Source organism: Vicugna pacos, chromosome 25 (assembly GCF_048564905.1).
Source record: "Vicugna pacos chromosome 25, VicPac4, whole genome shotgun sequence".
In the NCBI taxonomy this organism is placed as follows: Eukaryota; Metazoa; Chordata; class Mammalia; order Artiodactyla; family Camelidae; genus Vicugna; species Vicugna pacos.
In genome coordinates, this window is record NC_133011.1 from 765,428 (window position 1) to 792,466 (window position 27,039).

Below are 27,039 nucleotides of genomic sequence, written 5' to 3' on the forward strand. Positions count from 1 at the left end.
TCTAGGGAACAAAAATGAAAATAGTCAAACTATGACCAAGTCGATACTGGCACTTGATTTTACATTACTTTCCAGGTATAGCCTAAAAATGAGGGGAGAAAAAAAATTAACTTCCTCTGAAACACCAACCCAGGGGAAGAAGGAAGTATTTAGGGGTCCAACAAACTCAGTACAAGGGGCTGTGAGCTCATCACACTCACTGAAATAGGGGGATGAAATGCTGACACTCCAGGAAATACCTTTCCTCTACTTGCTCCCTAGAAAAGGGAGTCTTTGATATTAATCCCCAACCCCATCCCAGTGTTCCTGTCACATATTACATTGGAAGGAATTTTTAAATGTTTCGCGTTGTTAGGAAACTATGATTAAGCCCAAGCCCCTGTAGATTTCCTGGTAAGGCTTAATTTGTTTATGCTGTTGAATTGCCTGAGTCCTTAGGGCGCCTCCTATTCCCTAGAGATGAAAGAAATGTCTTACAGGGAAACGGGTCTCAAGAGATTTTTTGTGAAGAATGTAGAAAAAGGGAAATAGTATAAGCAATTATTTCACTTCAGACCAATCACTAAAATGATTCAAATTTAGAGATGAGAGAAGAAATAGTCCTTCCTAAGCATTAATTGGTTAATTACAAAAGGCTGATCGAACACTTACTTACCTGGAGTCACAAAATAATTGGACTAACATTTCCATTGTATTTAAATTCGAATTCTCTTGTATTTAAGAATGCTACATTGCATTTACAGGGGGAATAAAAAAGTACACTCTTTAAATTAGCAAGCCTTAACCCTGACCCAATAGTCAACAATTCGTTCAGTGCTTGGCATACGAAAATTCATGAGGGAGAGTTGCTGTCTTGAATATTCGCACACACAATTACCTAATCCTTGGGACCAATTCCAAAGAAGATTTCCAAAATAAGCAAATTATGTTCTATAAACTTGGTCCATGCTGCGAAATAATAAAGACAATACAATCATATTCTGAATAGAACAATGGTGAGAGGAGACAGATTTTTATTTGGGTCTTGAGGAAGGCAAAAGAAATTGACCAGAGAGGGTCATTGAATAGGAAAGAGAAGGTGGTGCTTATAATAAGAAAAAAAATTAATTACCAAGCAATATAAACAAACTTAATTTTCTGCCTTTCACAAACAAACAATGCAGCATTTCTGTTATGTATTTAACTAACAGTTGTGCAACATTTTTTCTGTCTTAAGCACTATTGTAAGCTATTTTTTCACTCCCTAATCAACAGAACTCAGTATATCTTCATCCAGTGGTAGAACAGAAAAGAACCAGACTTTACATCTCTGTAGATTTGGATTCAATTCACACTCTACCATTCATAAGCCCTTTGACTATGGACAAATTAGGTTTCCTATTATATTCAGTTCCCATCTTTTAATCTCTGGTTCCAACTTCCTTTGGGATTCAGAACTTCATTATATCTAAGGATCAGATAGGTCTTCTATTTCCAGCCCCCTCATTCACAAATTCCTTTGGAGAATGTAGTATCATTTATTTAATACCAAATCTCAATCTTGCTTGATGAGAATAAATGAATAGAATTCTTAAATTACCAGGTAAGGGAAAATGTCCAAAAAATTTGAAAAAATTATTTCAGAGAAATATTATCAGAGAAAGTGCAGTATGGTAATGAAAAAAAATCACTCCTATGACTTGTGTTAACAATAAGGAAAAACTTGGTCAGATTGTTACATCCACTTTTTAGAAAATTCTGCGAATAGTCTTTGCTCAAAAAGTCCGTGGCTTGGAAATTCAAAGAAATACTCCACTGAAAAAGTCCTTTTCTCACCCAGAAGAATGAAGGAATGAGACAGAATCTCCACATACTGATTTTCAAAAGCTAGGAGAAAGTCCACACAAGGTCCAGACTCTCTCAATGGTAGGACTCACATGAGCTGTTATCTCTTTGATCCACTGAACCAGCAGTATCATGGGACAGACAGAGTAAAGAATGTCTTTATGATGGGAAAAAGCAACACCAGACAGCCAGGAGTCTTGTTTCTGCTCCTCACTCTAACAGGAATGAGCTGTGTGAACTTGGCATCTCTCAGCCTTCCTGTACCTCTACCTCATTCAGAAAGTGTTGGATTCCATAATCTCTCAAAGTCTCTGAAGATCTAGAACTGGTAAAGGAGAGCCACTGTGGAGAACAGTCTAGCTGTTGATGTTGCCTGAGCAAATCTATCCATCCTGTTAAAGAGAACTGACTCCATCTACTGGTACTAAAATAGAAGTCTCATAGGGACACAGTCATATTATCAATTGATAACCCTGATTTTTACCTCCCAGTCCAACTCTCAATGACTGTGATCTGGATACATGTCATTGCCTGATTCATTCTGTTATTTACTGAAGCACATAGACGAATAAAAGGAGCTCAGAGCATGTAACAAATAATGGTTCCACATTCACAACCCTGCTTCACATGGAGCAAAATATAATTTAAAAAAAATACCAAGCAAACTTATGTGCCTGCTCTTTCTAGCCTAAACATCGTGTTCAACAAGGCTGAACTAACACCCAGCCTCAAAACCTGAAGGGAATGTTCTGGTTCTGGGTAAGATGAAGTAAGCATACTCTGCCCTGTATTTTCCTTTAAATGCAACTATAAAATCTGTGTATGAAGCCCAGAGGAGCTGTCAGGAAACTATAAAATATAAATAGTTGATGACAACCAGAGTACAGAGCAACAAAAAAACAGGTGATGAGCTTACCGTGTTTTTTGTTTGCTTTTTATTGAAATATAGTCACTTTACAATGTTGTATACAGTGTACAGCATGGTTCATCGTACATATACATACATATATTCCTTTTCATACTCTTTTTCACTGTAGGTTAGTATCAGATATTGAGTATAGTTCCCATACAGCATGAACTTGTTGCTTATCTATTTATATATAGTAGTTAGTATGTGAAAAATCTCAAACTCCCAATTTATCCCTTCCCACCCCCTTTCTCCCTGGTAACCATAGTTTGTTTTCTATGTATATGAGTCTGTTTCTGTTTTGTAAATAAGTTCATTTGGGTTTTTTTTCTGTAAATTGCACAGATAAGTGATACCATATGGTATTTTTATTTCTCTTTCTGTCTTTCTTCAGTTAGAATGACAGTCTCCAGGTCACCCATGTTGCTGCAAATGGCATTGTTTACTCTTTTTTATAGCTGAGTAGTAGTCCTCTGTGTGTGTGTGTGTGTGTGTGTGTGTGTGTGTGTTTGTGTGTGTTGCCACAACTTCTTTAACCAGTCACCTGTCGTTGGACATTTTGGCTGTTTCCATGTCTTGGCTGTTGTAAATAGTGCAGCTGTGAACATTGGGGTGCATGTGTCTTCTTGAATTAGTTTTCTCTGGTTATATGCCCAGGAGTGGGACTGCTGAATCATATGGTAAGTCTGTTTTTAGTCTTTTTAAGGAACTTCCATACTGTCCTCCATAGTGGCTGCACCAATTTACATTCCCACCAGCAGTGTGGGAGTGTTCCTTTTTCTCCACACCCTCTCCAGCATTTATTGTTTGTGGACTTTTGAATGATGGCCATTCTGACTGGTGTCAGGTGATACCTCATTGTAGTTTTGATTTGCATTTCTCTAATAATTAGCGATGGTGAGCATCTCATCAGTTGCCTGTTAGCCATCTGAATGTCTTCTTTAGAGAAATCTCTATTTAGGTCTTCTGCCCATTTTTTTCACTGGGTTGCTTGTTTTTTAAATATTAAGCCTCCTCAGCTAGGGGTCACTATGGAAGTCCAAAAGGTGATTCTGCAAAGTGGGATCTCAGCCCTTACATCACACCACATTCCAATGAAAAACCAAGCACGTGATGTATCAGCTGGTCCCAGGTGAATATTACTCCAGCAGAATTTTACCTTGCTAGTGTCTTTTTCACATGAAACCTTTGTATCATCCATGATTTAAGACCATTTACAGTCAATCTTATTCTACCTGTACCACCGTAGACAAACTCTTTCCCAGGGTGTAATATCTATTTCCATACACCATTACTTTTTTTCTGCTATTTTCAAATATTCTTACAGATTATCAGAATTCCACAATTTCTAGGTATTCTAACTCAACTCTCTGGTCAAATCTTTTTATCACCATTTCATCTCCTCTCCTCTTCACTTTACTTTTTGTTATATTGTATTTTATTGTATTAGTACTTTATTCCAATTTCTTTCCAACTGATGACATTTTGAAGGAGCATCTCTGAGAGTCAGTTTCCTGAGTCTCTGTAGAGACTTAGTGCAGAGGTCATTGGCCAGATTATGGATGGACTGATTGATTTCTCACTCCATCTCATGAAACTCCCATTCACCACTAACTATATACAAGGATGAGGTTTTGGTGAAGAAAAATGTGTCCATAACTGCAGTGTCAATGCTAGGACAAATGTCACAGTTCTGAGTGGTGGTGTATCTAAGGGGGTATGGTATGAATGAGTGAACATCCTGCAACCAGGACAATTTCTTTGATTTCCTTAGAATTTCCAGGATGTACATGTGTTTAATAAGTACTTGTTGACTTGACCCATTGTAGATTTATCACAGAAATATGGTGGCTACAGGAGGTTTTAGGTGAAAGAATAAACCTCTCGGGAAGTGATGTCTGCAGCTGTTGCCAATGCCCTAGTCCAGGTCAGCAGGAAATACACTCATTATATGTGTGTGGATGATCTGACAGTGGTTGTCATGCCACAGAGACACAGCAAGAATAAGAATAAAGACAGGGACTAGCGCTCAGAATAATAGACTAAATTTCTTCAATCTTTTATTTCCAAGATGATGCCCTATGGGTGATTCCTTGAGCTTAAAAGGGAAACTTAAATTTTGTTTTTATCAAATGGAAAGACAACAAGTGGCTACTAGGTAGTTCAGATTTTAACTGCATAGAACCTAAATTCACAAGAATCAGCTGATGAAATGAAAACCTCAGTGAGAAACTGGGCATGTCTGACAGATCCTGAGCACTATCTTGGGTACTCTCTTGCCTTGTAATTCTAAACAACTCCTTTCCTCTCTGAATTTTGTCACATCATTTGCAAATGGAGTAAAAAAACCTACCTTCCATATGTCCTGTGATCGTCTATATAATACAGGAAGATTATAGAAGCAACCAAATTTTACTTTATTCTTAGTATCTCCAAAACATCAAGCTAAAGTGACTTTGAAATAATTTTTCCGTTTCCATCTGGATATATTGTTTTCATAGATTCAGCCTCTGTCATAGTCTATGATTCCACTCCCCTCATAATCCCCAAAGCCTGAACTTACATTATGTACTAACAATATAAAATCAGCACACTTACCCTGGGTCTCCACCTCCAAACCCTACGTTTATACCAGGGCGCAAAATTTTGCAGCAGAGTCCTCTGGGAGTTTATAAAGAACCCTATTTATTTAATATAAAAGAAGCAAGCAAAGAGTATTTCCTATAACTAGGAAAAAGCATTTTTCTCCTTGTAGTATTGAGTGGGAAAGTACTAAAGGCAATTTTTACTAAAAGCAAGATCTAAATAACAAAACTGAAGCTATTCCTAAAGGAATAGATTGCCAATGGCTGTGGTCCATGAAAAGAAAAGTAGACATCATTGAGATATCACTTGTCTAATATTTGTCATACCTTACCTTATTTAATTTCTACTACAACTTTGTAAAGTAAGTATTATTAGCCTCATAATACAGATGAAAAAGCTAGACAACAAGAGATAACTGGTAAGAGGAAAAATCAGTTTCAAACCTGATATGGTTGCCATCACCCTCTATGCCTGGTCTGCAGCATCATTCATGCCCAGTAAAGGTGGCCATCCATTCAGAATGCTCTAGGACGGTTTCTAGTTGATGTAAGAAGTTGGACTAAGTTTATTTAAAAAACAATTATTTCCAAATCTGGCTCTCAGTAATATCTAGAGAACTTTTTAAAAACAGACCCATACTTGGAGTTTTTGATGCAAGAAATCTAGGGAGTTCTTGGAAATTCATATCTTAAAGAGTCTTATGCAAAACCAAGTTGCAGTAATACTGCTCTGAGTAGCTTCCAATTCTAATAACTTTGGCCATCAAAAGATTTTTTGAGATGGTGGTAATTGAATATAAAACAGCTTTCTTTCAAGAGGAATATTTACAGCTGATTAAAGCAATCTGCTAAGGAAACCAAAGTTCTTCATTCTATTCCAATGTTTTTCAGTTGTACTTTTGTCTCCAAAGTCTTGGACTCCTAACTCCAGTCAACTATCTTGTAAATACTTTGGCTGTGAGAGGAAGTCAAGGAAAAGGTACAGATGACGCTAAATAAACTCTTCCTTTTCAAAAAGCAAACCAAAGAATACTCCTTAGTCATGGAGAACCAACCTCAATCTAGGACAACAAATGGTGATTTTACTGAGGTTGACTTGCCACTTTCTGAAGAACCAGTGAAGTGATTACTAAAGGAGCTTCAAGAGGAGGCCACTCACATTGCCTCATTTTTAGTTGGCATCTCATGACATAGTCTGCAGACTGTGATTTGAATTAGTTCTGTACTGAGGTCCCCTGCAGTTGCAAATTTAAGCCCAAAGTTGGATAAAATGAAAGTACATTAGAGATCTCCTAAAGCACACATCTTTAAACAGAAGGAAACCACTTCACATCTATGGAGCAGAACATGGGGTCAAACTCAAAAGCATTGTGGTTTCCATGTTCATTTCGCTCTTTAAATGTTAGTTCTCCACATGGTTGAGACATATACAAGAGGGCGAATCCAGAACATCAACTTATAGTGCCCTAACATTTCTCTTTTAGGTTTCCTTGGCCCCCTTCTCCCACCCCAGGAGCTTCCTCATTGCTCCTTTCACATCCTTGTTCCTCAGAGTATAGATGAGGGGGTTGACACTGGGAGTGACAATGGTGTAGAAGAGAATGAGGAACTTGCCCTGATCTTGGGAGTAGCTGTTGGCTGGCTGCAGGTACATGTAGACGATGGTTCCATAGAAGAGAATGACCACCATTAGGTGAGAAGAGCAGGTGTGGAAGGCCTTCTTCCGTCCTGCTGCTGATTTGATCCTCAGCACAGCAGCCGTGATCATGCCGTAGGAGGTGAGGATCAGGGAGAGGGGCACCAGGAGAAGAGCGACCCCCAGGGCAAAGGCAGATGCTTCCACCAGCATGGTGTCTTCACAGGACATGGCAATCAGAGCAAGCATCTCACACAGAAAGTGGTCCACCTTGTGACGCCCACATAGAGAGAGATGCATCGTCTGGGGACACATAACAAAGGAGTTCAGAAAGCCTCAGCACCAGGCCACGATCACCAGCTGCAGGCAGAGACGTGGGTGCATGACCACAGTGTAGTGCAGGGGCCGGCAGACAGCCACATAGTGGTCATAGGACATGACAGCCAGGAGAACACACTCGGTCGAGCCCAGCACCATATAGATGTAGAGTTGGGCCTCACAGCCATGGTAGGTGATGGTCTTCTCTGGACCCCACAGGTTCCACAGCAGCTGGGGAACAATGCTCGTTGTAAAGCAGAGGTCCAAGAAAGACAGGTTCCCAAGAAAGAAGTACATGGGTGTATGGAGCCTGGAGTCCATGATGGACAAGAGGATGATGGCAGTGTTGCCCACTAGGGTCAGGATGTAGAAGACCAAGATAAAAGCAAAGAGAATTCTCTCCAGTCGAGGCCGATCAGAAAAACCCACCAGGATGAATGCCTGTTGGTAGCTGTCATTGTCTCTTTCCATAATCTTCACCAGCTGTTACGGAGACACAGAAAAAGAATTAGAAAAGATGGCAAATGAAGACTGTACCCAGCAGTCTCCAGTTTCCATTTACAGATCTGTAAAGTTAGGAAGGTCAGTTGCCCCTCTATTACTTTTCTAGTACACACTTTTTGTTACCTATTAAATGCAAAGCAGTGTACCTGATGCCCCTGGAAGGCAGAGGATGAGTTTATTTAGAAGTTGTTCTCTTTGGTGAATAATGTATGTATATAATGATAAAGAAAGGAGAAAGTGAAAGTTCTCTAAAAGATTTGTTCAAAAGCTGAGTGTTTTGCAAATTATTTCCAAGTGATCAGGGAGATCTCTATAGAACACTTTATATTATAGGGAGACGGCTGTACCTGAGAGGTTTCTTGGTGTTTTTTGTTTGTTTGTTTGTTTTTGGTTTTTTTTCAAGTAACAGGTAAGAATGTATACATGTGGTATATTGAGAGAAATATGTTCTAAGAAGGAAGAAGGATAGTAGGATGATGCTCTGGGAATCCACAAATGTACATCAGAAAACTCCTTAATGACATGCAGTTTTATTGACTTTAAACACAATACCTTTTGACCATAAAAGAAAGAGCTGAGATAGGCTGGATTCTGCCTCTGTTATAAAAGGCACAATTGCAAATGTGTAGCCTGAAATCCAGTTTTTCTCTCTACAGTTTGAGTTTTCCTTGTGCAAGCTGGAGAGCAGGCTAGATCCTCTCTCCATCCCTACCCAGACCTCACGTGTCTATGTGACTCATGGAGTCGGGTACATGCCCTGAACATTTCAGCTTCTTGTGGCTTCCAGTCTGTGCCAAGGGCTTTGATGGGGCTCTGCCTTACAGTATAGCACCAGTCAGTGTTCACTCAGGCTTGTATCAGCTCCGGTATTAGCCAACAGCATCGTGGCGACACACAGGAAAGAAGCAGTGAGAACAAGGGCACAGAAACATTTTGAAGGATGTATGTCTTCGTGCAGCTGCTGTCACCACTGGTCGAGCCTGACAGTGGAGAAGTTATAAACTCTATTCAGCTGGCGCTGCAGGCAGGAATTTTGTAAATTTCTATTTACTGTGCCAGGCACAGGAACCTCTGCCAGGCCAGCCACGTGAAGAGATGAAAGAGGGCAGGAAATGATCAGAAGTAGCCAGCCAAGTACCAAAGACTTTACTAGGTCAACCGAGCACTCGAAAGGGAGGCCTTCCCACACACGCTTTGCTGGTGTTGGTTGTGAAGAATAACTTGCACCTCTGTATGCATAGACCTGTCACAGCTTTCAGCCAAGTTTAATACAATCAATGGAAGTGTCTCATCAGAACAACAGAAGGCTAGACAAACTGCTCAGCTACAAACACCATGCAGGGCCCAATTGCTCAGGCAAAACTGCAAATTTAACACATTTATTTATTTATAACATATCTTCTCTAAGGAATATTTTCTCAATGTGCTATTCTTTCATTCCAAGATGGCCCAATGCTCAGCCTTATGTCCAATACTCAGAGGCTCTCCTTTGTTTCACCTAACAAGCGTTTCAACCATAAATGAGTGCACCCAGTTTTTCATGCATTTTAGCTCATCTTTAGTTCAGAACCATGAAGTTGCAAGAAATACAGATGTTGAGAATGGAAATCGAAAAGGAATGGAGGTGTTCAAACACCTGAAGTAGTTCACTTAGCACCTAACACTATAAAAATGCACTAATTTTGAAACCTTTGGCCTAAAAATCTTGATGAATGCACTTGGCTTGATTCTCTGACTAAAGATTACACCCAATCCTGCACCACCAACCCACAGAGGTGGACCTGCCGAATGGGAGATAACAATACCAAATGGTGGAGCTTTTTTTGTCTGTTTCAGGTATATATCACATCTTAAACAATCATCACTCTTTTCATATTTACAATATGTTAAATATTTTGCTGAGCTTTTACACTTACAGTTACAGGCCAGCCTCACAGCAGCCCTGCAAGGTGGGCAGGCCGAGTATGAGGATCACCATGTTAGAGGTGAACAATTTCAATGACAGAATACCGGAGCAAGGTCCATAAGGCCAGTCCTACCCATTAGCTCAAAAGTTTTGTTCACTCTGCCTTCTTCCCCTGTTGGTATCTATTTAAACTTGTTTCAAGTTGGTCTTTTGTTACTGTTTCACTCACCTGCATGTACAGACCTAACAAAAACTTTATGAGTACTTGCTGGGGAGAAGCTTGTGGTCATTCTCAGCATCGCCAGGGAAGGCTTGCAATGCTTGATTTGTCACTGTGATAAAACAGAATGACACAGAGGTTTTCTGTTCAAATTGGCTATTATTTCATGAGGAGATTAAACAGGGTGATATGATGTGTGTGTGTGTATGTAGGGTCAGGGGATGCCCTGGGATCAGCCCAGCTAGGAGTGAGGAAGCAAACAGAACATCATCTCTCCTAATCTACCTGTCTTAGGTCCAGTTTGTTAGAATTTGGTGCTTTCAGTTGTTTCTGAATTGGATGCAGTAGCTGTGTTTTTAAACGGAGTTAGAGTACGGGTCGGCATTGGGAACCTCCTTATTCTGGTGCCCTAATTAATAGATATAAACCCTAGTAGAACTATTACAAATATAATTATAAATCCAACAAAGGACCAAAGATACAGAAATAAGACTCATTGCTACAACAAAACTCATATCAAAATCCTCACTATTGTTCTTCCCAGAAAGCAGAAGACCTAAGAATCTGTCATCCTTTCTTACTTCAATTCCAGAGATTAGCCAGGAGTTTTCTCAGGGATTAGGCAGCTAATTCTGGTCCCTTTTAGTTTCTGGATCTTGCGAAGGAAATTCCAGAAAAAACTCTGATGAGGGATGGAACACACACAAAAAAATCTCTGCCCCATTGAAGTTTTAAAATGAAACTTTAAGTTTCTAAGCTTAAAAGAATAAAATAGTTAATTGTGGGCAAAAGCAATCAGGACTGGCCAGCGGTGGCATCTTTTCTTAGCTGAGTGGGTGAGGTTGCATAGTGCCATGTTTCAAATCAGCATGTTTTATCTCACATCCATAAATACAGGTACCCTAAGGTTAAGGAGATGGCAGATGATCCCCCAGGGATGAAAGGAAGCACACTTATTTCAAAGGGCTTTAAAAAAACATTATGTCATTTTATTGGTGCATAACAAGGGGACAGGAAGACAGCTCTAATACCCGCCACCTTGGGAATTTGGAATAGTCTGGAGACCTGAAGACAGACAGTTTGTTTACAGAGCTAAGACTTCAGGGACTGGTGTCCTCATCTAGAGATTGGCTCAGGCTCCCACATGTGAAGGCTGAACTCACCAGGGAGATTGTATGGAAAATTCCCAAACATGGGACTCAGGTTTTCTTGAAGAGAGATTTGATTTCTGGGTTTTATGTAACAATGAGAGTAGATCAATTTCTTATTTTGATCTTATAATCACAAAGTTAAAACTATGAAATTGTGGAGAGCTAGGAAATGCCAAAGAGCTGAATCCACACCTTTCAATATGGGAAAGAATAGGGTAACGGAGATACTGATTTGGGAATTCTGACCTAAGAATTCTCACTGCCATGTTGAGAAGCCAAGAGAAAAGTCACTTTTCCCTTCTACTACACCCAGTGTGTCATCTGCAAGAATGGTGTCACATCTTGAGGATGGTGTTCAGCCAGTTCCGTCTAGATCAAGTGACTGGATGGTGTCTCTGACCCTCCCCTTCCCATATTCTCAGTGCATATGTCTTTCCAGGGGCTAAGGTTGCCTTGTTTTGCCTCCTGCAGACCTCCTAAACAGAAACATGGGATGGGAATGTCAGTCTTCCATACAACTGGCAAAAATAATTTGATTACAATGTTTTATTTAGCTCTTCAAAATGGCAGGCACCACCTCTTGTAATAAGACAGGAATCTCTTTGAGAAGTTGCAGAAAACAGAATATATCTGATCTTCTTGGATTCCAGCTGCTCATACTTTATTAATTTAAAAAATACAGTCCTGCATATGGCTTGAAAAAGATTATAATTTTATATATAAAGGAATTAATTTCCAGTTACATTGTGACTTACTCAAGGTCAGATTGCTCGTGGCTAGTGGCTGCCAAGTCTAGAACAGGCCATCAGACCTTCTTAATTCATAGTCTTTCCATGAAATCAGATGAAATGCAACTATTACACATTGAGGTAATGTATGATAAAAACTTTCATCAAAGTAGGTATAGAAATAGCATACCTCAACATATTAAAAGTCACTGACAACCAACTCATGGGTAACAAAATCCTCAACATTGAAAATCTGAAAGCCTTCTTACTAGATTCAGAAACAAGATAAGGATGTCCACTCTCATCACTTCTATCCAACATGGTATTGAAAATCTTGGCCAGGAATCAGACAGGGGAAATACATAAAATGGGCCCAAATTAAAAGAGAAGATGTAAAACTTACACTATTTGCAGATTACATGATACTCTATATCAAGAACCCTAAATTCTCCTCCCTAAAACCATAAGAAGTAATAAATGACTTCAGCAAGACAGCAGGATACAAGATTAATACACAGAAATCTGTTACATTTCTTTACACTAATAACAAAATATCAGGAAAAAAGAATGTAAAAATTCCATTTAAGGCAACATCAAAAAAGAAAAAAAACTATCAATAAACTTAATGAAGCATTTAAAGACCTATACACTGAAAACTATAGAACACTGATAAAGGAAATTGAGGCTAATTGAAGAAATGGAAAAATCTAGTGCTCTGAGATAGGAATAATTAATATTGCTAAAATGGCCTTACCACCCCCCAAAATCTACAGACTTAATCTGTAGATTAATCTATAGAATTACCTTTGGCTTTTTTCATAGAACTGAAAGTAATAATCCTAAGATTTATATGAAACCACAGAAGACCTTGAATTGCCAAAGCAATTCTGAAGAAAAAGAAGAAAGCTGGAGGTGTAATCCTTCAAGACTTCAGACTATACCTAAATGCTACAGTAATCAAAACAGCATGGTACTGGCAGAAAATCAGGCACACAGATCAACGGAACAGAACAGAGATCCCAGAAATCAACCCATACTTTTATGGGCAATTAATCTACAACAAAGGATTCAAGGATATAGCACAGAAAAAAAGAGAATCTCTTCAACAAGCAGTGTTGGGAAACCTGCACAACTACCTGTGAAAAAATGAAATCAGAACACCCCTTCAGATCATATACAAAATTAAACTCAACAGAGTTTAAAGACCAAAATGTAAGATAGAACAAAAGAGAAACATACTTTGGTATACATTGTAGCAAAATTTTCTTAAATTAGTCTCTCAAGACAAAAGAAATTAAAGCAAAAATAACAAATAAGACCTCCAAAAATAAGCTGGATATATGCCCAGGACTGGTCTTGCTGGATCACATGGTAAGTCTATTTTTAGTCTTTTGAGGAATCTCCATACTGTTTTCCCCAATGACTGGACCAAACTATATTCCCACCAACTGTGTAGGAGGGTTCCCTTTTCTCCACAGCTCCTCCAACATTTATTGTTTGTGGACTTTTGAATGATGGCCATTCTGACTGGTGTGAGGTGATACCTCATTGTAGTTTTGATTTGCATTTCTCTGATAATTAGTGATATTGAGCATGTTTTCATGTGCCTATTGGCCATTTGTATATCTTCATTAGAGAATTGCTTGTTTAGGTCTTCTGTTCATTTTTTGAATTGGATTGTTTGTTTTTATTATTAAGTTGTATGAGCTGTTTATATATTCTGGAAATTAAGCCCTTGTGTATCGCCTCATTTGCAAATATTTTCTCCTGGTTCTGTAGGTTGTCTTTTTGTTTTGTTTATGGTTTCCTTTGCTGTGCAAAAGTTTGTAAGTTTAATTAGGTCCCATGATTATTTTTGCTTTTATTTCTTTTGGCTGGATAGACTGCCCTAGGAGAACATTGCTGAGATTTATGCCAGAGAATGTTTTGCCTGTGTTTTCTTTTAAGAGATTTATAATATCTTGTCTTAAGTCTTTTAGCCATTTTGAGTTTATTTTTGTATATAGTATGAGGGAGTATTTTAACTTCATTGATTTACATGTAGCTGTCCAGTTTTCCCAAAACCATTTGCTGAAGAAACTGTACTCCACTGTATGTTCTTGCTTACTTTGTGAAAGATTAATTGACCATAAGTTTGTGGATTTATTTCTGGGTTCTCTATTCTCTTCCTTTGACCCATATGTCTGTTTTTATGCCAATAGCATGCTGCTTTGATTACTGTAGCTCTGTAATACTGTCTGAAGTCTGGGAGGGTTATTCCTCCAGCTTCATTCTTTTTCCTTCAATATTGCTTTGACAGTTCTGGGTCTTTTGTGATTCCATATAAATCTTAGGATCATTTGTTCCAGTTCTGTAAAAAATGTCCTGGGTAATTTGATAGGGATTGCATTAAATCTGTAGATTGCCTTGAGCAGTTCAATCCATGTGTATTCTTTAAACAAATGTTTCTGTTGTAAATAATTGTTGTATTTTTTTTTCTTTTTAATCCATTCAGCCATTCTGTGCCTTCTGATTGGATAATTTAATCCATTAATATTTAAAGTAATTGTTGATAGGCAAAGATTTACTTTTGCCATTTTGTTCATTTTTATGACTATTTTCTTGTCCCTTGCTTCATGTCTGGCTGTCTTCCTTTGTGATTTGATGATTTTTTGTAGCATATGCTTTAAATCCTTTCTATTTATGTTTGTGTATTTACTTTAATATTTGACCTTGTGGGAACAGTGAAACTTACATAAAACATATTTATTATAGTCTGTTTGAAGTTGAAAACAATATCTATCACTTAGAAAAACTCTGCTCTTTATCCTTTCAAAATTTTTGTTATTGATATTGCAGTGTCCATATTTTATAGTGTATCCCTTTACAAATTCTTGTGGCTATAATTGTTTTAAATACATTTATCTTATAACTATCATACTAGAGTAAAAAGCAATTTATGCACCACCATTAAAATATTACAGCAATCAAAATTTGACTATTTACTTACCTTTACTATTAAATTTTATAATTACAGAGGTGTTGTGCTACTAGTGTCTTTTCAACTTGAAGAGCTCCTTTTCAACATTTTTGCAAAGCAGTTCTAGTGGTGATAAACTCCTTTAACTTTTGTTTGTTTGGGATGGTATTTAATTATTCTTTATTTCTGAAGGACAGCTTTGCTCAATTTGGTATTTTTGCTTAGCTTTTTCTTTTCTTTCAGAACTTGGAATATATTATTCCACTCTCTTAAGGGTCAGCCTTTAAGGATTTTGATGAGAAATATGCTGATAGCTTTATGAGGGTTCCCTTGTCACTTTTTTCTCAATGATTTAAAATTTTCCTCTTTGTATTTGACTGACTAATTTTGGTTATAATGTGTCAGTACAATTTTCTTTGGACTGATCCTATTTGTAAATATCTTTATAATCCTCTTTGTGAATATCTTGAACTTGGATATCCATGTTTCTTCCAAAATTAAAAAAAAAGTTTTAGTCATTTAAAAAAAAAAAAGTCTTCTTCCCTTTTTTTTTCCCCTCCTAGGATTATCATAGTGTATATTTTGATTTACAGAATGGTATCTCAAAATCTTGCAGGATTTTTTCAATCTTTTCCATTTTTTCTCTAACTATAATTTCAAATGGCTTGTGTTCAAGCTCACAAAATTTTTTTTCTGTTTGATAAAGGATGCTGTTGGTGATTTCGATTGGATTTTTCATTTCATCCTTTGTGTTTTTAACTGCAAAATTTCTATTTGTTTTTTTATGATTTTATATATTTATTGAACTCTCATTTTGTTCATATATTGTTGCCCTGATTTCATTGAACTGTCTATCTGTGTTCTTGCTCAGATTCTTTAAAACAATTAGTTAAATTATTTTTCAGGAAATTCATAGTTTTCTATTTCTTTGATGTAAGTTAATGGAAAATTATTTTTCTTCCTTGCTGGTGTCATGCTTTACTGATTTTTTTGGATGTCTTGCATTGATGTCTTTGCATTTGAAGAAGTAATCTGCTGTCTTTACTGACTGGCTTCCAGAGACAAAGATCTTCACCAGTCAACCAGGCTATGGGTTCTGGAAGTCTCTAAGATCTCTTTCATGGACACACCAGCTTCATTCCCTCTTCAGAGTAAGTTAGAAGATTGAATGCCTTTTTCAAAACCCTCAGAACCAGGATGAGTGCTAACAACTCCCTGTTTCTTTTTTCTTTCAGGCACTGATCATGAAGTATTCAAGATTATTCACAGTCTCCTAATCTAGCTGAGCCAAGCCAGCTGTCTAAACATTCTTGTGCATGACCTGCAGAGGTTTTAGCCCACTATCTTCATGGGCATGTGGGGCAATGGCCACAAGGTCTGCTGGGCACATGGATTGCTGAGGGCACATGTACATTGGCTGAGGGGCCCACAGATGATTCAGCCTATGAAGTTCATGAGTGACCCTATTGGTGGAAACCACAAGGTGTTCAGTAGAAATCATTGTCATTCGTTCAGTTGTGCACCCATTTGCTATGAACCCCTGACTCCTTCCCTGCTCCTAGCTGCCTCAGACTATTCAATGATGCAGATCCTCTCAGTGTTTTGGGTAAGTGAGAAAGAAATGGGACTATTGGGCAGTATCCTGAATGACTGTGGAAGCTAGGCACTAATGAACCTCTTATTTCTCCCCGTGAGAGAGTCATGGGGTTAGAGGCTCTCTCTCAGCACTGAGTTGTGCTGCCTTAGGGAAGGGATGACACAGGTAATGAAAATATTCTTTGATTCTCTTATGCAGCTCTTCTTACATTCTTTGCTTCAACAGGGTGCCAGTACCCCTCGGCTGGACTCCAGAATTTCCACAGTGATATTCTCATTCATGGGAGATTGTCAGAATTATCGTTTCTGTGGGGGGAATAAATGTTGGAAACCCCTGTTCTGCCGTATTGAGCAGAGAACTGAAGGAAGGGAAGTAGCTGGCTCTACAGACACCTCTGGACGAGGCACTTGGGCAAAGAGATCAGTCAGACAAAGGCCTTAGGGTGAGACATCCCCAGTCTGTTTAAGACCAGCAAGGCAATCAGTATAAAAGTTGTGGACTGATAAAGAGCAAGAACACTGGAAGTTCAGATCTATAAAGAAATAAGCAGGTTAGACTCAATTTATCAGGGTTTTGTACATCCCTGTGAGTACTAGGGGGTCTCTGGAGAGTTATGAGCAGAGGAAAAGTTTCTTGTCTAGGTTTGAGTAGATTACACTGGCTTCATTGTTGGCAATAGAGGTAAGGGAGTAACCGTTTAGTCCGAAAAGAAGAAATTCCCATCTTTTGGAACATTTGGTAGGTAGATGAGAGATAAGGATTCCAATCTTGGAATATTGAGATTTTATTAGACACCCAAATGGATTTCTTTCTAAACACAGAGTTGCATTTAGAAGGAATACCTAAGATAGGAAGTTGAATTTGGAAGTCAATTCTACAGAGAGGCAAAAGATTTAGAGAAACCATATGAAATATACCAGACTATCAAAATTATTCTCAGTATTCAGGAGAGAAAATATTGAACTCAGGAAAATGCAGAGTTAAAAAATTGAGGTGAAGGAGAACGATTTTCAAGGGAAAAAAAGGAGCTACATATAAGGGTAAAGAAAAACACAATAAATTAATGATTATTTAAGCCAAATGATACACTACATCAAAGTTTGGGGAGTTATGTTTGTCAATGTCATTGGTAGCATGAAATAGACTGAGAATTGATGTCAGTTTATAAAATGGTAGATGACCTTGGTAGCCTTAACAGGAATGATTTTGGCATATGTGGTTGGAAAAATTACTAAGTGAATTGGGTTTAATACCGAATGGAAGCAAAAAAAAAAAAAAAGGAAATAGTGAGTACCACAATATTTTAATACTTTTTTTCTGGATATGTAACTGATAAATCTGATTATAGAGACACAGTAAAATGGAATCAAATAATACTTTTAAGTTGAAATACAAAGTACATACTTTGTATTCTGAGGGAAATGGTCCAGTAAAGAAGAGAGAAAATTATGATACAAGAAAGAAGGGAGGGCAGTTTTAAAAATATCCTCGTGTAGGTGATAGAGGTGGGAATCTGCTTTATATGGCGAAAGGTTAGTGTTACTTTGCAGTGTGCACAAGGTCTCCTCATTGACAGATGAGAATATTGAGGAAATGTGGAAATTTGCAGATGAATGGGTAACAATAACACAGACATAAAACTTTTCTTCTGCATCTTTTAATACCTGCATTGAGCTAGTAAACAAGTCATCAGATGAAAGTGTTGTAGAAACAGGAAACATTCAGGATTAAGAAAAACTAAAATGATTTGAAATCGACATCAAGAAAGAGGGACAATGAATGAATTGCAAATGAACTGCCATCCTTGGAGGTTTAAAAGTCCGCTAGAGATGACAAATTTGAAGTGACGATGTTTAGCATATCTTTCCAGTCACATTCAGCAGGATGTGGTCAGAACCAAGGAAGCTATATTTAGATAGATATGGCACTGCAAGACTCTAGTGTGGCTAGAGAGATGTGTGCAAGCTATCATTGTAAATATGGACCATGGAATTTAAGCTGGATAAGGAAAGTGTTTCCTTAAATCTTAGATCTAAAAAGGATAGGCAATTTTTTAAAAGTAGAAAAGAAAATAGTGGTTACACAGCTGGTTGAATATTTGTGGTTTTATTGAGCAAGGAAAAGTCTTTCTGATCAGGTAAATTAAAAATTCAAATAAAAATGATATTAAGTAACAGTGCTTTACAGGTCATTTGTGGGAACTGTGTATTAGGTAGTGAAAACAGAAACTGGTAATGTCATGCATTGTTGAGAAGAATATAAATTAGTTCAATAACATATGTACACATTTTCCATCAAGCCCGTTCATGAATTTATGGCAAAGAAAAGCTTACATGTATGTGGATTGAAATACATACAGTGTTATTCATCAGTAAGAAGGTCAAATATCAATCAAAAGAGGATGGGGAAAATATTCTTGTTTATTTTATGACGTTTCCATGCAGATTGAAAGAAGGAATCATGATTATATTTAGACATTAACATTTAAGCTAAAACAGAAAATAAAAGTGTGAAAGGACAATTTAATAAAACCATTATTTGTAGTAAATTGCACAAATCATAAATACACAGAAAAAATGCATAGATAGCGACAGCTCAATTAATTTTCATAAGTAAACATACTTGAGTAATTTGTTCACACATTCTCTATGGCAGTGCTTGCTATGTATACTTGATTTGTTGGAAACCAATGAAGATTTGTTTCTTTATATTGATACGTTGTCACTGAGCCTGTTTGTGACAATAAAGTATATTGTCTTGAACATGAGATATTTACCAACTGGATACATTAATAATTTATCCCTGGGCAAAATCGGTTTTAACCAGATGCCATTCTTTTAAATATGGAATGAGTTTAGCTTCTTTGTTTAGGGCCTGCTTTAATTTATCCCTCCTGTAATGATGCAATTGTCCATGAAACTATCATGGCAGTTATGTACCCTACTGTGTCTCTTACATGAAACAATATTTCCACAATGGCATTATTTATGTTGTGGTAAAAAACTGGCTCTGTTTAATGCCTTTATCTTAGGGCCTTTGGAACCTTATTTTCCCACGTGGTAGTTGTATCTCTCTACTGGTCTTTCTTCAGGACAAGAGATGTTCATATACCTGCAGTCACCAGAGACTTACACCCAACACCATGGGAAATGCCTCTTCCTCTAAATGGAATTCTCACTCCAACAATTAATCTTTCCTTTGATGCCCAGAAGACAAAGACATAAAGACAGGTAGATAGGTTAATTGGGAGAATGTTCCCAAAGATACCGGGCAGAGAATAAAGTTGGAGGAATGATACAACTTTCTCTAATTTAATATATGGAAAAGGTAACACATCACCGTGAAGAAGTTAGTAAATAATTTTAATTTCAATTAACATAAAACTTATAATACTTGTATTAATTATGAAGTATACTGGTGGCTTATTATATAATTATATGATACCAATACCATAGAAAGGTTTAAGTATCAAAGAAACAAGTGTCTCTATTTCTCTCTCTCTCACACACAGATAGCAAGATGCATTTTGTCACTTTGCTGCTAACAATTTTATTTCTAATATTTCTTGCATTCCAATAGAGAAACTTATTATGGATTCCCAAAACTTTGTAATATTTTACTTAGGGGTGTGATATATGGCATTAACTTTGATTATGTTCCAAAACTCTGGGAGAATTATTCAGTCTACCTCCATTATTTTCAAGCTGTTTTGACTTATTAGTCAATATATGTGAAAAGGAGTAATGTGTATTTATTTCCAAGTAGAAACATTAACAGCTATTATGTGACTCCCAACCAGGTGTATTTTCCCATTACTGTACATTTGGCAAAGTCTCAAAGAGCGGCTGCCTCTTTCATCTTGAATTCTGGAATGAAGTAGGTACAGAGCAGAATCACCACTGAGCCAAGGCATAATGTGAATTCTTTTTTCTAGGCTATTCTTATATATACTAAGGTATTCTGTTACTGAAACTTAACATAATCCAAATTGACTGGTACAGTGGCTATAAAGTAATCGTACAATTGCAATCTTCCATAGCAATCTTAAATACCTATTCCATCATGAACATTTCTTCACACCAGATACTGTGCTAGGTGTACCTGTTATTTATTACTATAGCTTTATGCATCCTTTTGAAATGAATCAAAATTATATTAGTAAGCTATGTGCTTATTCAACTAATGTGAATTAATTCATTACATGGGCAAGTCCATGAAGTTAGGTTCTCTTGTGTTGTTGACCGCTCACTCCCTCTGTGCTTGACAGTCAAAAAAACTTAGCTAATTACATTGGTATTTGGAAACTACCACTGGAAAATATTTAATATTTATCATTTACTATTACTGGTCATTTTACACATTAGTTATCACTCAAGTCCTTCCTCACATGAACATTTTTGTCATATCTATACCGCACATTAGTGTGATGTTCTGTTTGCTAATTGTCTCCCTATCTTTTTAAGCCTTTATAACCGAGACAGAAGAATTTATACTAAGTGTAGACGCTGGTGCGCTCTGTGTTGTGAGCTATCATTTTTTATTTTTTTGGAGGAAACTTAAGAGTTTATTGAATGAAATATATGTTGGCATTGGAAGACTTTTGTTTTCTTTTATTTGTTGTTGTCTTTTTTCTTTCAGTTTTATTGAGATACAATTGACATACCACACTCCAACATAAGTTGAAGATGAACAGCATAAGCTGACTTACATACATCATGAGATGATTATCATGATAAATTTAGTGAACATCTGTCATCTCATATAGATACAAAATTAAAGTATTAGAAAAAACTCCTTTTGATGGTAACTTTTAAGTATTACACTCTTAACAATTTGCATATGTTGTATACAGCAGTGTTAATTACATCTATCATGTACATTCCATCCCTAGTATCTATTTATATTATAACTGGAAGTTTGTACCTTTTGACTGTCTTCATCCAATTCCCACTTCCCACACCTCCACCTCTGGTGACTACAATTCTGATTTCCTTTCTTATGAGCTTATTAGTTAGTTTGTTTTAAAGTATAATTGGCCTACAGTACTATGTTAGTTCCTATTACAAAACATAGTGATTTGGTATTTCTATAAATTTCAAAAATGATCCCCAGAACTCTAGTTGCAAATTGTCATCATACAAAGATGTAACATTGCTATTGACTATATTCCCCACATTGCACATTTTATTTATTTTGCAACAAGAAATTGATACCTCTTAATCTCTCTCACCTATTTTTCCCCTCCGCTCTGGCAACAACCTGTTTGTTCTCTGTATCTATCACTCAGTTTCTATTTTATTAAGTTTGTTAATTTGTATTTTTAGATTCCACATAAAAGTGAAATAATAAAGTATTTGTTTTTCTCTGACTTATTTTACTTGGCGTAATACATTCTAGGTCCATCCATATTGTCACAAATGGCAAGATTTCATTCCTTTTTATGGCAGAGTAATATTCCTATATATGTATTATCTATCTATCACATCTTCACTCTATCTATCTATTATCTATCTATCTATTATCTATCTATCTACCTATCACACCTTCTTTATCCATGTATCTATTAGTGTACATTTAGGTTGCTTCCATATCTTGTCTAAATATTCCTGCAATAAATGTAGAGGACATAAATCATCTTAAATTAGAGCTTTTGTTTCTTCAGATAAATACTCAGGATGGAATTGCTGGATCACATGGTAGTTCTATTTTTAGTTTTTTGAGAAAACTCCTTACTGGCTGCATCAATTTATATTCCCACCAACAGTACATGAGTTTACTCTTTTTTTTCCCCACATCCTCCCCAACACTTGTTATTTGTTGTCTTTTTGATAATAGCAATTCTGACAGGTGTTAGATTATATTTCATTTGGTTTTGATTTGCATTTCCTGAAATTACTGATATTGAGAATCTTTTCATTTGCCTGTTGGCCATCTGCTCATCTTCTTTAGAAAAATATCAGGTCAGGTTCCCTGCCCATTAATTAATCAATTAGTTGTTTTCGTTTGTCTGTTTGTTGCTGCATAGTATGAGTTCCTTGTATATTTTGCATAGTACCCCAGATCAGATCTATCTTTTGAGAATGTCTTCAATCACTCATCAGGTAGCCTTTTATTTTGCTTACAGTTTCCCTCACTGTGCAAAAGCCTTTTAGTTTACTATAGCCTCATTTGTTTATTTTTGCTCTTGTTTCCATTGCTTGAGGAGACATCTAAAAAAGTAATATGAAGACCAATATCAAAGAGCATACTGCCTATGTTTTCCTCCAGAAATTATATAGCTTCAGGTCTTAGATTTAAGTATTTAGCCCACTTTGAGTTATTTTTGTGCATGGTATGAAAGAGTAGTCTAGTTTGATTCTTTTGCATGTAGCTGTCCAGTTTTCCCAACACCATTTACTACAGAGGCTATCCTTTCCCTGTTCCTTATTTTTGCCTTTTTTTTTTGGTAAAAGAAAGACTTCATATATTTGATTATTTTTTCTTATTTAGAATGTTCACAGAAAGCATACCTATCTAGGCATATAGTTAGTCTATAAAGATATATTAATTCTGCACTTTAAAAAAATCTTCTTGTGGTATATTTATACAATGGAATACTACTCAGCCATAAAAACTGACAACATAATGCCATTTGCAGCAACATGGATGATCCTAGAGAATGTCATTCTAAGTGAAGTAAGCCAGAAAGAGAAAGAAAAATACCATATGAGATCGCTTATATGTGGAATCTAAAACAAACAAACAAACAAACAAAGCATAAATACAAAACAGAAACAGACTCATAGACATAGAATACAAACTTGTGATTGCCAAGAGGGCAGGGGGTGGGAAGGGACAGACTGGGAGTTCGAAATTTGTAGATACCGACAGGCATATGTAGAATAGATAAACAAGATTACACTGTATAGCACAGGGAAATATACACAAAATGTTATGATAAATCACAGAGAAAAAAATGTGACAATGAGTGTGTATATGTCCATGAATGACTGAAAAATTGTGCTGAACACTGGAATTTGACACAACACTGTAAAATGATTATGAATCAATAAAAAAAATCTTCTAAATATATTTCATCTACTTAGAGAAAATAATCAAATATTATCAAAGATGAAATACCATTTAAAATCTTGACTAAGTATGATTTTTAATTTTTTGGAATATATTTTCTTCATCTGAACCCTTCTGACTTGCTTCCAAATGTCAATTTTCTTATATTTTGTTATCTTCATTTGTTCAACAAAATATCAATTTTAATTTCCCATTTAAAAAGTTTTGTTGGAATGATTAATAGATGCAGTGATTATTTTTATTAAACATTAAAAAGTAATCCCAGATACATTAATTTTATGTATTCTGTCCATGAGAATTGCATTGTGGGTATTAGGTCAATTGAACGGTAAGACTTTTTTCCCAGAAGTGATCTCAGAACCATAAATTCCCCCTTGAATCTTTCCAAGTTTAATTGGTGGATTGAGATTATAGTCCCTGCGGTAATACCATTATAAACTAGCCATATCCTAAATCTAGGTACTTTATGCCAAAGGGGAGAATCTGTTCTCCTCCATTTCCTTTCCGATTTACTCCTTGTTTTAGATTCAAAATGTAGAACTTACTGTCGTTCTGTGGCTTTACTCTCCTGACTCCCAAACAGGCAACGAGTCAGGAAGAGCAGAGCAAGAAACCAAACTCTCGCATCCGCTACTTTTCTTCCTTAGTTGCCACTTCTACATCATCTTCCCAGGAAATTAGTATTTTTTTTTCTACCTGGATTGGCCAGCATTTATAACTGGAATCACACAAAAATACTAAACTGAAACGAAACCATCCAAGAAGAGGCTGGGATCATCCACAATATCAGGTATTACAAAATAGCTGCTGAAAGAAAGTAAACCACAGATTCTTCTATGTAGCAATGTCCACATAATTTTAAGATGCAAGAACAAAGACATGGCATCCTAGAATTCTTCCATCCACCCTTAGTACATGATAACCCCTCTGCAGGGCTGTGCACTGAGCTCTTGATAAAGCGTATTAAGCGTATGGATCAAGCAGTCCTTGGATGGTGGGAAGAGATGGAGGGCTTAAAAAGTTGGGAAGTAAAAAAAAAATTGTAATTTCAAGTGTGATTATTAAAATTCGCCATGTGCAAATAACATGAGCTTGACATCACACAAAATATAAAATACGTTTAAATCAGAATGGCTATTTTTTTTAGGAATTCTTTTTAAATGAAAACTGAATTCTTCTTAAACGAAAAACTCATATTTAAGACAGACAAAAGAATATGCAGCCGTGATGTGAAGTAACACTTCACTTAGCTGAACAAAGACACAGACATAATGTAAGACTGACATAGAGACATACATCCATGTATTCGAAAGACATTGCATAGAACTTCATGCAAGCTATTTTAAAAAATAATTTTATAAGTGTTAAGGCTTGCAAAAATAAATTTATAATTTGAGTCTTAATTTTACTTTTCTTAGTATTAAGAAACATTGGTGTGTCTGTATGTGTGTTTGAGAGAGAGAAAGACAGAGACAAACAGAAGTACTGGCAGAGAGATGCTGGGTGATTGGAATCCAGGATATTTCTACTAAAAGCTACTACTCTGTAATGACAAGAGGTAACAAGAAAGAAAAAGAAAAAATGGCTGAGGGCATTTTAACGTTATCCATGGTCATAATTTCTTAATATAAAATGGAGGAATTATTTTACATCACATTTTAAAATAATATACAGAAATGCATACTATGTATGCTTCAGAATGTTTATTTGAAACTTTAAGAAAATTTAACACATAAGCTTCAGTTCCTTGAGAAATGAATTTACCTAGAAATTTAAATTTCTGGCCAATATTGAGTAATGTGTTGCTATCATAACTCTTCAAGTAGAACTTACAGATATTTCCTATCTTGATACTTTTATTGTAAATGTACCACTAAAATCACACCCTCCTTCAGTTATCATTCCAGCAGTAATAAATATTTTGAGTTTTTAACACCCTTGTTAAACCCATTGTTCTCTTCCTTAATAACTTTCCTCTAAAAACTGCTTTTGCTGCATCCTGTAAATGTTGGTATGTTGTGTTCCCATTTTTTTTCCTTTGGAATCAAGATTTTGTGATTTCTCTTTGTTTTTTTTTTTGTTGTTGTTGTTGTTGTTTGACTTTGTCACTCCTTTTGCTCTAGAATGTATTACTTTCTACAGATTCATAATTTTTTTTTAAATGTACCTTTGCTTTGTTTTCTCACATTTTAGTTTTATTGTGTCTCAGTTCTTCGTCAGGTCTTCTCTGGGTTGAGTCTGTTTGGGGATGTTTGAGCTTTGTGTAGCTGGATGTCCATAACCCCACTCAGAATTGGGAGTTTTCAGTCATTCTTTCTTTAAATAGACTTTCTCTCTTTTATTTATTTTTAAAAAATTTTTTATTTTATTGAGTTATAGTCAGTTTACAATGTTGTATCGATTTCCAGTATAGAGCACAATTTTTCAGTCATACATGAATATACATATATTCATTTTCATATTCTTTTTCACCATGAGCTACCACAAGATCTTGTATACATTTCCTTGTGCTGTACAGTATAATCTTGTTTATTTATTCTATATATACCTGTCAGTATCCACAAATTTTGAACTTCCAGTCTATTCTCTCTTCTATTTCTGAAGCTCCTGTAATTGTCTACCTTCATATTGTGTACCTTGATGGTGTCCCAAAACTCCCATAGGATTTTTTTCACACTTTTTTTCTTTTTACTCCTCTGAATGGATAGTTTCAAATGACTTGTTTTCAGCCTCACTGATTCACTCTTTATCAAGTCTTCTGTTGAAGTTTGCTATTGAAATTTTTAGTCAATCACTGTATTCTTCAGTTATCAAATATTTTTGTTCTTTCTATAGTTTATTTTCCATTGTTGAAGATTTCATTTTGTTCACATATTACATTTGTTTTCTAATTTTATGTAGTCATCTGGGTTTTCTTGCAGTTCACCCAACACTTAAAATAATTATTCTGAATTATTTGTCAATCACTTCATAGATCCCCCTTTCTGTTTGGTTGGGCACTGCAGTATTTATTTGTTTTTACTGGTGGTGTCATGTCTCCCATTGTCCTCACGATCCTTGAATCCTTATGTTGCTATATGGAATTTGAGAATGTGGTCATCTCTTCCATTCTTTACAGATCCATCCTGGCAGATACCCAAAGACTTTTGCAGTCATCAAAACGGTGTTCTAGCCAAGCTAGCTTGTAATACACATGAAGAGGTGGGGAATTCTGCTAAACATACATACATTCACTTTCATATTCTTTTTCACTGTAAGTTACTACAAAATATTGAATACAGTTCCCCGTGCTATACAGTATAAACTTGTTTATTTATTTTATATATACCAGTCAGTATCTGCGAATCTCTAACTCCCAGCTTATCTCTTCCCACCTCCTTCCCCCACTGGTAACCATTTCTCATATTTCTGTTGTCTGACATTGCCTCTTCCTTCAACTGGTCATCAAATCTCTGAATTCTTGTTTATCTGATTCATGATATCCTCTCGTTGATGAAAGTGCTTTATTAAGATATTTTTTAAGTTATAAATTAAGTTTGAACATTATATCATGATTTAGACCTGCTTTTTGGCAACCGTTTTCAGGTTAATTTACTTAATCTGCGAAGAAGTTTGTTAATTATTGTTGTTTGC

General features: G+C 36.3%; 1 long non-coding RNA gene and 1 pseudogene across 1 annotated transcript in view; one reads left to right on the forward strand and one right to left on the reverse strand.

Moving 5' to 3' along the window:
• LOC107035258 (uncharacterized) overlaps window positions 1-16,283 on the forward strand; it is a 34,130-nt gene extending 17,847 nt beyond the window's left edge. The window contains exons 3-4 of the long non-coding RNA XR_012064101.1: window positions 15,798-15,889; window positions 15,974-16,283. This is a non-coding gene — a long non-coding RNA (uncharacterized lncRNA). The remainder of the gene's footprint in view (window positions 1-15,797; window positions 15,890-15,973) is intronic.
• Window positions 4,631-7,741, reverse strand: LOC140689082 (putative olfactory receptor 2W6; annotated as a pseudogene).
• Window positions 16,284-27,039: the final 10,756 nt, after the last annotated feature.